The following is an 11,262-nucleotide window of genomic DNA, read 5'->3' on the forward strand; positions in this document are numbered from 1 at the left end:
GCCTTAGAAGTCAACGCCCGATGCATAAAATACAAAATAAATAGAACAGCTTTTCCATCGTGTAAAACGAATAATTGCTACCGGTGTGAAAATTATGGTCATTTCTACGTTCCGGTCAACCTAGGCTTCACCATAGGGTGTTACTCCACCAGGTCAAACAGTTAGTTCCTTAGAAGTCAACGCCCGAAGCATAAAATACAAAATAAATAGAACAGTTTTTCCATCGTATAAAACGAATAAAAGCAACCAGTGTGAAAGTTATGGTCATTTCTACGTTCCGGCAACCTAGGCTTCACACCAGGGCGTTGTTCCACCAGATCGAATAGTTAGGGCGTAAGAAGTGAACGCCAGAAGCATAAAATAAAATATAAATACAACAGTTTTTCCATCGTATAAAAGGATTAATTGCAACCAGTTTGAAAGTGATGGTCATTTCTACGTTCCGGGCAACCTAGGCTCACTCTAGGGCGTTGCTCCACCAGATCGAATAGTTAGGGCCTTAGAAGTCAACGCCAGAATCATAAAATACAATGAAGATGCAACAGCTTTTCCATCGTATTAAACGAATAATTTCAACCAGTGTGAATGTTATGGTCATTTCTACATTCCGAGCAACCTAGGCTTCACTCTAGGGCGTTGATCCAACAGATTGAATAGTTAGGGCCTTAGCAGTCAACGCCCGAAGCATAAAATACAATATAAATACAACAGTTTTTCCAACGTATAAAACGAATAATTGCAACTAGTATGAAAGTTATGGTCATTTCTACGTTCGGGGCAACCTAGGCTTCACTCTATGGCGTTCTTCCACTACATCGAATAGCAACGGCCTCAGAAGTCAACGCCTGAAGCATAAAATACAATAAATATACAAGAGTTTTTCCATCGTATATCAGGAATAATTGCAACCAGTGTGAAAGTGATGGTCATTTCTACGTTCCGGGCAACGTAGGCTTCACTCTAGGGCGTTGTTCCAACAGATCGAACACTTAGGGCCTAAGAAGGCACCGCCAGAAGCATAAAATACAATATAAATATAACAGTTTTTCCATCGTATAAAACGAATAAAAGCAACCAGTGTGAAAGTTATGGTCATTTCTACGTTCCGGTCAACCTAGGCTTCACCATAGGGCGTTACTCCACCAGATCGAATAGTTAGGGCCTAAGATGTGAACCCCAGAAGCATAAAATACAATATAAATACAACAGTTTTTCCATCATACAAAACGAATAATTGCAACCAGTACGAAAGCTAGGGTCATTTCTACTTTACGGGCAACCTAGGCTACACCCTAGGGCGTTGCTCTTACAGATTGAATAGTTAGGGCCTTAGAAGTTAATGCCCGAAGCATAAAATGCCATAAAAATACAACAGTTTTTTCATCGTATAAAAGGATTAATTGCAACCAGTTTGAAAGTGATGGTCATTTCTACGTTCCGGGCAACCTAGCCTTCACTCTAGGGCGTTGCTCCACCAGATCGAATAGCTAGGGCCTTAGAAGTCAACGCCCGAAGCATAAAATACAAAATAAATAGTACAGTTTTTCCATTGTATAAAACGTATAATTGCTACCGGTGTGAAAGTTATGGTCATTTCTAAGTTCCGGGCAACCTAGGCTTCACCCTAGGGCGTCGCTCCAACAGATTGAATAGTTAGGGCCTTAGAAGTCAACGCCCGACGCATAAAATGCAATAAAAATGCAACAGTTTTTCCATCGTATAAAAGGATTAATTGCAACCAGTTTGACAGTGATGGTTATTTCTACGTTCCGGGCAACCTAGGCTTCACCCTAGGGCGTTGTTCCGCCAGATGGAGTAGTTAGGGCATAAGAAGTCAACCCCCGACGCATAAAATGCAATAAAAGTGCAACAGTTTTTCCATCGTATAAAAGGATTAATTGCAACCAGTTTGAAAGTGATGGTCATTTCTACGTTCCGGGCAACCTAGGCTTCACCCCAGGGCGTTGTTGAACCAGATGGAATAGTTAGGGCATAAGAAGTCAACGCCAGAAGCATAAAATACGGTATAAATACAACAGCTTTTCCATCGTATAAAACGTATAATAGCAACCAGTGTGAAAGTGATGGTCATTTCTACGTTCCGGGCAACCTGGGCTACACTCTACGGCATTGTTCCACCAGATCGAATAGTTAGGGCCTTAGAAGTCAACGCCCGAAGTATAAAATACAAAATAAATAGAACAGTTTTTCCATCGTGTAAATCGAATAATTGCTACCGGTGTGAAAATTATGGTCATTTCTACGTTCCGGTCAACCTAGGCTTCACCATGGGGCGTTACTCCACCAGATCAAACAGTTAGTTCCTTAGAATTCAACGCCCGAAGCATAAAATACAAAATAAATAGAAGAGTTTTTCCATCGTATAAAACGAATAATTGCTACCGGTGTGAAAGTTATGGTCATTTATACGTTCCGGGCAACCTAGGCTTTACCATAGGGCGTTGTTCCACCAGATGGAATAGTTAGGGCGTAAGAAGTGAACGCCAGAAGCATAAAATAAAATATAAATACAACAGTTTTTCTATCATATAAAACGAGTAATTGCAACCAGTATGAAAGGTGTGGTCATTTCTACTTTCCGGGCAACCTAGGCTGCACCCTAGGGCGTTGCTCCGACAGATTGAATAGTTAGGGCCTTAGAAGTCAATGCCCGAAGCATAAAATGCAATAAAAATACAACAGTTTTTCCATCGTATAAAAGGATTAATTGCAACCAGTTTGAATGTGATTGTCATTTCTAGGTTCCGGGCAACCTAGGCTTCACTCTAGGGCGTTGCTCCACCAGATCGAATAGTGAGTGCCTTAGAAGTCAACGCCCAAAGTATAAAATACAAAATAAATAGAACAGTTTTTCCATCGTATAAAACTAATAATTTCAACCAGTGTGAAAGTAATGGCCATTTCTACGTTCCGGACAACCTAGGCTTCACTCTAGGGCGTTGCTCCACCACATCGAATAGCTACGGCCTTAGAAGTCAACGCCAGAAGCATAAAATACAATAAATATACAAGAGTTTTTCCATCGAATATCAGGAATAATTGCAACCAGTGTGAAAGTGATGGTCATTTCTACGTTCCGGGCAACGTAGGCTTCACTCTAGGGCGTTGTTCCAACAGATCGAACACTTAGGGCCTAAGAAGGCACCGCCAGAAGCATAAAATACAATATAAATATAACAGTTTTTCCATCGTAGAAAACGAATAATAGCAATCAGTGTGAAAGTTATGGTCATTTCTAAGTTCCGGGCAACCTAAGCTTCACCCTAGGGCGTCGCTCCAACAGATTGAATAGTTAGGGCCTGAGAAGTCAACGCCCGACGCATAAAATGCAATAAAAATGCAACAGTTTATCCATCGTATAAAAGGATTAATTGCAACCAGTTTGAAAGTGATGGTCATTTCTACGTTCCGGGCAACCTAGGCTTCACCCTAGGGCGTTGTTCCGCCAGATGGAGTAATTAGGGCATAAGAAGTCAACCCCCGACGCATAAAATGCAATAAAAATGCAACAGTTTTTCCATCGTATAAAAGGATTAATTGCAACCAGTTTTAAAGTGATGGTCATTTCTACGTTCCGGGCAACCTAGGCTTCACCCTAGGGCGTTGTTCCACCAGATGGAATAGTTCGGGCATAAGAAGTCAACGCCAGAAGCATAAAATACGCTATAAATACAACAGCTTTTCCATCGTATAAAACGTATAATAGCAACCAGTGTGAAAGTTATGGGCATTTCTACGTTCCGGGCAACCTAGGCTACACTCTACGGCATTGTTCCACCAGATCGTATAGTTAGGGCCTAAGAAGTCAGCGACAGAAGCATAAAATACAATATAAATATAACAGTTTTTCCATCGTATAAAACGAATAATAGCAGCCAGTGTGAAAGTTATGGTCATTTCTACGTTCCGGGCAACCTAGGCTTCACCCTAGGGCGTTGCTCCAACAGGTCGAATAGTTAGTGCCTTAGAAGTCAACGGCCGAAGCATAAAATACAAAATAAATAGAACTGTTTTTCCATCGTATAAAACGAATAATTGCTACCGGTGTGAAAGTTATTTCTATTTCTACGTTCCGGGCAACCTAGCCTTCACTCTAGGGCGTTGCTCCACCAGATCGAATAGCTAGGGCCGTAGAAGTGAACGCCCGAAGCATAAAATACAAAATAAATAGTACAGTTTTTCCATTGTATAAAACGTATAATTGCTACCGGTGTGAAAGTTATGGTCATTTCTACGTTCCGGGCAACCTAGGCTTCACTCTAGGGCGTTGCTCCACCAGATCAAACAGCTAGGGCCTGAGAAGTCAACGCCCGAAGCATAAAATACAATATAAATCTAACAGTTTTTCAATCGTATAAAACGGGTAATTGCAAACAGTACGAAAGTTAACGTCATTTCTACGTTCCGGACAACCTAGGCTTCACCCTAGGGCGTTGCTCCAACAGATTGAATAGTTAGGGCCTTAGAAGTCAACGCCGGAAACATAAAATGCAATAAAAATACATCAGTTTTTCCATCGTATAAAAGGATTAATTGCAAACAGTTTGAAAGTGATGGTCACTTCTACGTTCCGGGCAACCTAGGCTTTACTCTAGGGCGTTGCTCCACCAGATCGAATAGTTAGTGCCTTAGAAGTCAACGCCAGAAGCATAAAATACAATATAAACACAACAGTTTTTCCATCGTATAAAACGAATAATTGCTGCCTGTATGGAAGTGATGGTCATTTCTACGTTCCGGGCAACCTAGGCCTCACTCTAGGGCGTTGTTCCACCAGATTGAATAGTCAGGGCCTAAGAAATCAACGCCAGAAGCATAAAATACAATATAAATATAACAGTTTTTCCATCGTATAAAACGAATAATTTCAACCAGTGTGAATGTTATGGTCATTTGTACGTTCCAGGCAACCTAGGCTTCACTCTATGGCTTTCTTCCACTACATCGAATAGCAACGGCCGCAGAAGTCAACGCCTGAAGCATAAAATACAATAAAAATACAACAGTCTTTCCGTCCTATAACAGGAATAATTGCAACCCGTGTGAAAGTGATGGTCATTTAGACGTTCCAGGCAACCTAATCTTCACTCTAGGGCGGTGTTCCACCAGATCGAATTGTTAGGGTCTAAGAAGTCAACGCCAGAAGCATAAGATACAATATAAAGGTAGCAGTTTTTCCATCGTATAAAAGGATTAATTGCAACCAGTTTGAAAGTGATGGTCATTTCTACGTTCCGGGCAACCTAGGCCTCACTCTAGGGCGTTGTTCCACCAGATTGAATAGTTAGGGCCTAAGAAATCAACGCCAGAAGCATAAAATACAATATAAATATAACAGTTTTTCCATCGTATAAAACGAATAATTTCAACCAGTGTGAATGTTATGGTCATTTCTACATTCCGAGCAACCTAGGCTACACTCTAGGGCGTTAGTCCACCAGAGAGAATAGTTAGGGCCTTAGAAGTCAACGCCAGAAGCATAAAATTCAATAAAGATGCAACAGTTTTTCAATCATATAAAACGTATAATTGCAACCAGTATGAATGTTATGGTCATTTCTACGTTCCGGGCAACCTAGGCTTCACTCTATGGCGTTCTTCCACCACATCGAATAGCTACGGCCTCAGAAGTCAACGCCTGAAGCATAAAATACGATAAAAATACAACAGTCTTTCCATCCTATGACAGGAATAATTGCAACCCGTGTGGAAGTGATGGTCATTTGTACGTTCCAGGCAACCTAGGCTTCACTCTAGGGCGTTGCTCCTCCAGATCGAATAGCTAGGGCCTTAGCAGTCAACGACCGAAGCATAAAATACAAAATAAATAGAACAGTTTTTCCATTGTATAAAACGAATAATAGCAACCAGTGTGAAAGTTATGGTCATTTCTACGTTCCGGCAACCTAGGCTTCACACCAGGGCGTTGTTCCAACAGATTCAATAGTTAGGGCCTTAGAAGTCAACGCCGGAAGCATAAAATGCAATAAAAATACATCAGTTTTTCCATCGTATAAAAGGATTAATTGCAAACAGTTTGAAAGTGATGGTCACTTCTACGTTCCGGGCAACCTAGGCTTTACTCTAGGGCGTTGCTCCACCAGATCGAATAGTTAGTGCCTTAGAAGTCAACGCCAGAAGCATAAAATACAATATAAACACAACAGTTTTTCTATCGTATAAAACGAATAATTGCTACCAGTATGGAAGTGATGGTCATTTCTACGTTCCGGGCAACCTAGGCCTCACTCTAGGGCGTTGTTCCACCAGATTGAATAGTTAGGGCCTAAGAAATCAACGCCAGAAGCATAAAATACAATATAAATGTAACAGTTTTTCCATCGTATAAAACGAATAATTTCAACCAGTGTGAATGTTATGGTCATTTCTACATTCCGAGCAACCTAGGCTACACTCTAGGGCGTTGATCCACCAGAGAGAATAGTTAGGGCCTTAGAAGTTAACGCCAGAAGCATAAAATTCAATAAAGATGCAACAGTTTTTCAATCGTCTAGCAGGAATAATTGCAAACAGTGTGAAAGTACTGGTCATTTCTACGTTCCGGGTAACCTAGGCTTCACTCTAGGGCGTTGTTCCACCAGATCGAACAGTTAGGGCATAAGAAGGCAACGCCAGAAGCATAAAATTCAGTATAAATATAACAGTTTTTCCATCGTATAAAACGAATAATAGCAACCAGTGTGAAAGTTATGGTCATTTCTACGTTCCGGTCAACCTAGGCTTCACCCCAGGTCGTTGTTCCACCAGATCGAATAGTTAGGGCCTAAGAAGTGAACGCCAGCAGCATAAAATACAATATAAATACAACAGTTCATCCATCATATAAAACGTATACTTGCAACCAGTATGAATGTTATGGTCATTTCTACGTTCCGGGCAACCTAGGCTTCACTCTATGGCGTTCTTCCAACAAATCGAACACTTAGGGCCTAAGAAGGCACCGACAGAAGCATAAAATACAATATAAATATAACAGTTTTTCCATCGTATAGAACGAATAATAGCAATCAGTGAGAAAGTTCTGGTCATTTCTAAGTTCCGGGCAACCTAGGCTTTACTCTAGGGCGTTGTTCCAACAAATCGAACACTTAGGGCCTAAGAAGGCACCGCCAGAAGCATAAAATACAATATAAATATAACAGTTTTTCCAACGTATAGAACGAATAATAGCAATCAGTGAGAAAGTTCTGGTCATTTCTAAGTTCCGGGCAACCTAGGCTTCACCCTAGGTCGTCGCTCCAACAGTTTGAATAGTTAGGGCCTTAGAAGTCAACGCCCGACGCATAAAATGCAATAAAAATGCAACAGTTTTTCCATCGTATAAAACGAATAATAGCAACCAGTGTGAATGTTATGGTCATTTCTACGTTCCGGGCAACCTAGGCTTCACCCTAGGGCGTTGCTCCAACAGATCGAATAGTTAGTGCCTTAGAAGTCAACGGCCGAAGCATAAAATACAAGATAAATAGAACTGTTTTTCCATCGTATAAAACGAATAATTGCTACCGGTGTTAAAGTTATTTCCATTTCTACGTTCCGGGCAACCTAGGCTTCACCGTAGGGCGTTGTTCCACCAGATGGAATAGTTAGGGCATAAGAAGTCAACGCGAGAAGCATAAAAGACGATATAAGTACAACAGTTTTTCCATCGTATAAAATGTATAATTGCAAACATTGCGAAAGTAATGGTCATTTCTACGTTCCGGGCAACGTAGGCGTCACTCTAGTGCGTTGCTCCACCACATCAAATAGCTACTGCCTTAGACGTCAACGACAGAAGCATAAAATACAATATTAATACAACAGTTTTTCCATCATATAAAACGAATAATTGCAACCAGTATGAAAGATAACGTCATTTCTACTTTCCGGGCAACCTAGGCATCACCTAGGGCGTTGCTCCAACAGATTGAATAGTTAGGGCCTTAGAAGTCAACGCCAGAAGCATAAAATACAATATAAATACTACAGCTTTTCAATCGTATAAAACGAGTAATTGCAACCAGTACGAAAGTTATGGTCATTTCTACTTTCCGGGCAACCTAGGCTACACCATAGGGCGTTGCTCCAGCAGTTTGAATAGTTAGGGCCTTAGAAGTCAATGCCCGAAGCATAAAATGCAATAAAAATAAAACAGTTTTTCCATCATATAACAGGAATAATTGCAACCAGTTTGAAAGTGATGGTCATTTCTACGTTCCGGGAAACCTCGGCTTCACTCTAGGGCGTTGCTCCGCCAGATCGAATAGTTAGCGCATTAGAAGTCAACGCCAGAAGCATAAAATACAATATAAATACAACAGTTTTTCCATCGTATAAAACGAATAATTGCAACCAGTATGAAAGTTAACGTCATTTCTACTTTCCGGGCAACCTAGGCTTCACCCTTGCGCGTTGCTCCAACAGATTGAATAGTTGGTGCCTTAGAAGCCAACGCCAGAAGCATAAAATACAATATAAATACAACAGTTTTTCCATCGTATAAAACGAATAATTGCTACCAGTATGGAAGTGATTGTCATTTCTACGTTCCGGGCAACCTAGGCCTCACTCTAGGGCGTTGTTCCACCAGATTGAATAGTTAGGGCCTAAAAAATCAACGCCAGAAGCATAAAATACAATATAAATATAACAGTTTTTCCATCGTATAAAACGAATAATTTCAACCAATGTGAATGTTATGGTCATTTCTACATTCCGAGCAACCTAGGCTACACTCTAGGGCGTTGGTCCACCAGAGAGAATAGTTAGGGCCTTAGAAGTCAACGCCAGAAGCATAAAATTCAATAAAGATGCAACAGTTTTTCCATCGTATAGCAGGAATAATTGCAAACAGTGTGAAAGCACTGCTCACTTCTACGTTCCGGGCAACCTAGGCTTTACTCTAGGGCGTTGCTCCACCAGATCGAATAGTTAGTGCCTTAGAAGTCAACGCCAGAAGCATAAAATACAATATAAACACAACAGTTTTTCCATAGTATAAAACGAATAATTGCTACCAGTATGGAAGTGATGGTCATTTCTACGTTCCGGGCAACCTAGGCCTCACTCTAGGGCGTTGTTCCACCAGATTGAATAGTTAGGGCCTAAGAAATCAACGCCAGAAGCATAAAATACAATATAAATATAACAGTTTTTCCATCGTATAAAACGAATAATTTCAACCAGTGTGAATGTTATGTTCATTTCTACATTCCGAGCAACCTTTGCTACACTCTAGGGCGTTGATCCACCAGAGAGAATAGTTAGGGCCTTAGAAGTCAACGCCAGAAGCATAAAATTCAATAAAGATGCAACAGTTTTTCAATCGTATAGCAGGAATAATTGCAAACAGTGTGAAAGTACTGGTCATTTCTACGTTCCGGGTAACCTAGGCTTCACTCAGGGGCGTTGTTCCACCAGATCGAACAGTTAGGGCATAAGAAGGCAACGCCAGAAGCATAAAATTCAATATAAATATAACAGTTTTTCCATCGTATAGAACGAATAATAGCAACCAGTGTGAAAGTTATGGTCATTTCTACGTTCCGGGCAACCTAGGCTTCACCCCAGGTCGTTGTTCCACCAGATCGAATAGTTAGGGCCTAAGAAGTGAACGCCAGCAGCATAAAATACAATATAAAAACAACAATTCTTCCATCATATAAAACGTATATTTGCAACCACTATGAATGTTATGGTCATTTCTACGTTCCGGGCAACCTAGGCTTCACTCTATGGCGTTCCTCCACCACATCGAATAGCTACGGCCTCAGAAGTCAACGCCTGAAGCATAAAATACGATAAAAATACAACAGTCTTTCCATCCTATGACAGGAATAATTGCAACCAGTGTGAAAGTGATTGTCATTTCTACGTTCCGGGCAACGTAGGCGTCTCTCTAGTGCGTTGCTCCACCACATCAAATAGCTACTGCCTTAGACGTCAACGACAGAAGCATAAAATACAATATAAATACAACAGTTTTTCCATCATATAAAACGAATAATTGCAACCAGTATGAAAGATAACGTCATTTCTACTTTCCCGGCAACCTAGGCATCACCTAGGGCGTTGCTTCAACAGATTGAATAGTTAGGGCCTTAGAAGTCAACGCCAGAAGCATAAAATACAATATAAATACAACAGTTTTTCAATCGTATAAAACGAGTAATTGCAACCAGTACGAAAGTTATGGTCATTTCTACTTTCCGGGCAACCTAGGCTACACCATAGGGCGTTGCTCCAGCAGTTTGAATAGTTAGGGCCTTAGAAGTCAATGCCCGAAGCATAAAATGCAATAAAAATACAACAGTTTTTCCATCATATAACAGGAATAATTGCAACCAGTTTGAAAGTGATGGTCATTTCTACGTTCCGGGAAACCTCGGCTTCACTCTAGGGCGTTGCTCCGCCAGATCGAATAGTTAGTGCATTAGAAGTCAACGCCAGAAGCATAAAATACAATATAAATACAACAGTTTTTCCATCGTATAAAACGAATAATTGCAACCAGTATGAAAGTTAACGTCATTTCTACTTTCCGGGCAACCTAGGCTTCACCCTTGCGCGTTGCTCCAACAGATTGAATAGTTAGTGCCTTAGAAGCCAACGCCAGAAGCATAAAATACAAAATAAATAGAACAGTTTTTCCATCGTATAAAACGAATAATAACAACCAGTGTGAAAGTTATGGTCATTTCTACGTTCCGGCAACCTAGGCCTCACTCTAGGGCGTTGTTCCACCAGATTGAATAGTTAGGGCCTAAGAAATCAACGCCAGAAGCATAAAATACAATATAAATATAACAGTTTTTCCATCGTATAAAACGAATAATTTCAACCAGTGTGAATGTTATGGTCATTTGTACGTTCCAGGCATCCTAGGCTTCACCCTAGGTCGTTGATCCACCAGATAGAATAGTGAGGGCCATAGAAGTCAACGCCAGAAGCATAAAATTCAATAAAGATGCAACAGTTTTTCCATCATATAAACCGAATAATTGCAACCAGTATGAAAGCTATGGTCATTTCTACTTTACGGGCAACCTAGGCTACACCCTAGGGCGTTGCTCCCACAGATTGAATAGTTAGTGCCTTAGAAGTCAACGCCAGAAGCGTAAAATACAATATAAACCCAACAGTTTTTCCATCGTATGGAACGAATAATAGCATCCAGTGTGAAAGTTGTGGTCATTTCTACGTTCCGGGCAACCTAGGCTTTACCATAGGGCGGTGTTC

This window comes from Calliopsis andreniformis, chromosome 11 (assembly GCF_051401765.1).
Source record: "Calliopsis andreniformis isolate RMS-2024a chromosome 11, iyCalAndr_principal, whole genome shotgun sequence".
In the NCBI taxonomy this organism is placed as follows: domain Eukaryota; kingdom Metazoa; phylum Arthropoda; class Insecta; order Hymenoptera; family Andrenidae; genus Calliopsis; species Calliopsis andreniformis.